The sequence below is a fragment of the Eschscholzia californica genome, unplaced genomic scaffold, assembly GCF_041429995.1.
Source record: "Eschscholzia californica isolate CP2 unplaced genomic scaffold, dmEscCali1.0.p SCAF_1, whole genome shotgun sequence".
In the NCBI taxonomy this organism is placed as follows: Eukaryota; Viridiplantae; Streptophyta; class Magnoliopsida; order Ranunculales; family Papaveraceae; genus Eschscholzia; species Eschscholzia californica.
In genome coordinates this window covers 69953552-69957527 of record NW_028238198.1, presented here as the reverse complement: position 1 = coordinate 69957527, position 3976 = coordinate 69953552, and the positions used below count along the sequence as shown (strand labels likewise).

The 3976-nt window shown below is 36.0% G+C and overlaps 1 long non-coding RNA gene across 1 annotated transcript; it reads right to left on the bottom strand.

Annotated features, from left to right (window-relative positions):
* Positions 1 to 877: 877 nt before the first annotated feature.
* On the bottom strand, positions 878 to 2470 carry LOC147568704 (uncharacterized). Its single transcript, XR_015231082.1, has 2 exons — positions 2160 to 2470; positions 878 to 1150 (listed from the first exon to the last, which is right to left on the bottom strand). It is a non-coding gene; the product is annotated as an uncharacterized LOC147568704 (long non-coding RNA).
* Between the last annotated feature and the right edge of the window lie 1506 nt (positions 2471 to 3976).

The following is a 3976-nucleotide window of genomic DNA, read 5'->3' as shown; positions in this document are numbered from 1 at the left end:
TCCCCGGAGATTTTTCTTTATTCCCCAAAGCCGCGGCCTTTTTTAAATGGCTTGTTGTTATAATCTGGACCGTTGAAACGATCAACGGTCCAGATCAGTTTTCCAGAAGGACGAAACTTGAAACACGGGATACTTAAAGACTAAAGTGTGAAGATTTCAGAATCACATGATTTTGCCACGAGTCAATTTCTTACTTGTTCACTTTTCAGTCGCTATTATGTTTCGCTCTAAACAGCGCTTCTCTTACAATTTTTTGGAATCTTTGGGTGGCGGAAAACCCAAATTCTTTTTAAGTTAGAACCGTGATGCTATGTCCGCACGACTTCCCGACCAAGCCCGACACGGCTAACTATCGGTCTGTAGGGATGCGGTCGAGATTCATGTCGGGCACAGTGTCATTATTGTTTAAGTTTAACAAACATGATCGGTATTCGATACTCGGATAAAATCAAATTGAAATCTGACGTGGACGCTTTTATATAATATGCCGTGGACATCTCAATCCTGCTGGAATTCCATTCATTTTCCAGTATCCTCACATTTTTTTACCTAAATTGAACCCTAGGCTTCTTGTTCTTGCAGATAACGTTGAGGACCTAAACACTAGATTCAAAGTGAGAGTTGGTTAAGAAACAACTACAGTATATTAATATGGTATAGGACTAACCAATGCTCTGTGTTTTTTTTTGAGTGAGGCCTTGTTTGTTTTCATGTATAGGGTTTTGAGCTTATTCCACGGTTTTAAGCATTCATGCTATATCATGTAACCAGTCCTTCAATAAAATAATCCTTGAGGGGAACCCATCAAGTTCACGTGATATTTTAATGAATAAACATGTCAATCTCAAATAGAAGGCACGATATAAAAGAAAAACTATCAAAAGAGTAAATTTGTGCCACAAAATATTTTATTTTGCTCCTTAAGAACATAATTTATTGTATAGGATAAGTTTCACTCATCCTCTGCGAGGAATTTGAAGAACAGTTCCACCAGGTTTATCAACAAAGAGAAGAACCCGGTTGTAGTTGTATGAGTCATCCCAAGCACACCCTCTTGGAACTACGAGCACATGTATATCTGGATAGACCCCAAGAATTGCAGAAATTGCAAAACTTTGACGTTTCCTCAACAACTTCGGCCATGTGCTTACTGTAAAAATCATATTTTACCTTGTTAAAATTTACAAACACATAAATATATCAAGGATGATACTCTGTAGGCGGACATCCGAGCCCAGCCTCTGGCACGCCTACATGGTGCGCCAGCGCCACGCCTAGGCGGGACAGAGCGCATGAAGGAAAGAAGTGGATTGAAGTAAAGAGTTTAAAATCTAATTTAAGTCCCTCAACTTTGAAACTCTTCTACCCAAGGGCTCATAACTCTTTTCCTTTCAGAGTTGAGAATGTCGAGGGCTAAAAAAAACAAGAAGTAAGAAAGAAAATGAATTAATGAATCCTCACCAGTACCCATCGATGAAATAGAATTAAAGAAGTACACGAGGGGACCGGACATACCAGTAGAGCAACCATGAATACTTAGAGAGAAAATGAGGAAAAAAATATTGTGCATAATAGTTTATTTGTTCGCATAAAATCATTTTTCACCCATAAGACTACATAACTCGTCTCCTTTGACTCCCACTTAACAGCATGTGAGAGAAACAAGGACTTCTCTCTCCATGTGACTGAACATGTGAGAGGAGAGAAACCTTTGTTTCTCTTACATGCGGTTCAAGTGGGAGTCCCCGTTAAGAATTTCTCGTGAAATAACTGAGATTGACTAAAATCCAATCAGTTATGACAAAAGAAGACAATTACAGAAGTTGTAAAAGCTCTAATTCTAGACGTCAGATCTGTGAAAAACAGTTAATTAATTTCTGATTTGAGTATATGTCAAGACTTAATTATGAAAAATTTACACTATAGGAAAAAGAAATTGACATGAACATGAAATCAAACAATTTTTAAAGGAAGATTTGAAATACTATAGTTAAAATTAAGAAGAGGGGTAAAACTAATTGCCTTGAGGAATGAAGAGAATGGGGCATAATAGAACAATCACAAACTAAAGTAGAGAGTCATGGCAGAGCATCATTGTTCTAAATATATAAAAATAGAGAGAGAGAGAGAGAGGAGTGAATGAGAGAAATAAATTTTACCTACTGGGCGAGCGATAGTCACTGGCATGTTTGATGTTGGGTTCTTGAATGTTGATGGAAGCCATTATTTATACTACAAATTACTCCATATGAGAGGAGGTTAGAGGAAAGAAAGATAAACCTTAGAAGAGAAGAGAAGAAGTGCAAGTGGTTTTATTTTTTTTACTTTTTTTTGGAAGACTCCGGCTTTTTGATGCATAAATTATGAATCGTGAGGTGGAAGGAATGTTTGGGTGGAGGAATCTATGAGAGTTTAAGAAAACTATGGGCAAACCTTAAGTTATTAGCTTATTTTTAAATAATTTATTCCACTTAAAAGAGCAATCCAATGTTGCCATGGGCTCTTTGTACCTATTAGTTGGCACCAATAATTGAAACCTAACCACTTGGTTGACCCACTAATTTACGTCTACAAACTAAGCTTATAACTCCAACCAGATTGGGGATGAAATATCTCTAAAAATTATTTACAGACCAACAAATTAAAATTCTTCGATTAGGGCCTGGCCAATTAAATTGGATCAAAACTATTCGCCTGACCCCACATTGTGTGGAAATGGGCAGCAATGTGCATCCGCTTCTTGGGTAACCTCGACTCAACGTGATGTGAACTCACAAAATAGATTTCACGTTACACGCATACTCGGGGATTGCTAGAGAGCACTTTAGTCGTAAAATCGGGACGTAATAAACCACAACGGCGTTAGCCAAGAGGGATCTACCGCACCTAGTTTTCATTTTTTTCACGGTGAAAATTTAGTTCTCAGGTATTCATCATAAAACAAATATAATAATTAAACTTACAATGAAATTGGAAGGGAGAACTAAAGTAGTACCTACCAACCATAACAAAATAGATAATCTTTTTTTAATTCCAAGTAAAATAAAAAAAATCTTAAACAATGTTGAATCATTATAACATTACTTTTGGATAGACGACGTTTGTTGATGTACCTCTATTTTTATCTTCTGGCAACAATATATTCAATCTAATAGTAGTCGTAAAATGTGCACACGGTGCATGCACGTCTGGGTGAATGCACGACGCGCGTTACGTCAGACGGTTGGTGTATAGAAAATGGGGTACCTCAACACTGCGGCACATGCACACCCGACGTATGTTGTAGAAAATCGGTCTAAAAATATCACTTTGACATCATCAACCTACGCTAAATTCACAATTATAACTAAATTCACAATTATAAGTTGAATTCAAAAAGTCGGGATTCAGTTGTCAAATTTGTGCAAACATCAAACAAATTTCATCAACTAAACAATTAAAAGAACATACAAAATCAGAAGTAATTAGATTAATATGAAAAATTGTAAACTCTCAAGGGAATTATAACAAACATGTAATCTATAATTATACCTATAAGAGCAACTTCAAGAGCTCTTGCACCTCAACTCGATTCTTGTTTGACAAACTTTCTCAGTTATCAAAATAAATGAAGATTCCTTTATTCTTATAGTTTTTATAGCCCCTGATCTATGTAAATTAAGGAGAAGATTGTGGAGTTTCAAGAAATAGAAGATTGGGGAGAATCTATTGAAGTTGTAATCCAATTTGGATTTGGATAACTTCATTGAGGTTATTCATTGAAGTCGTTAGGAAGGCTAACTTTATCAGATAGTTTAGCAATATTAAGTTGCTTTGAACATCAATTAAGAGGATTGTTAAAGAAGTCAAGAGGTTGGCCCATGCAGTTTTTTTTTTGCCAGCTCACACAGAAAGACTTGAAAGTCCTATGTACTACTAATTATTGATCTTTGAAGTCTTCACTCAATTTGTTGTTCTTTTTTTATTAATTCACTCA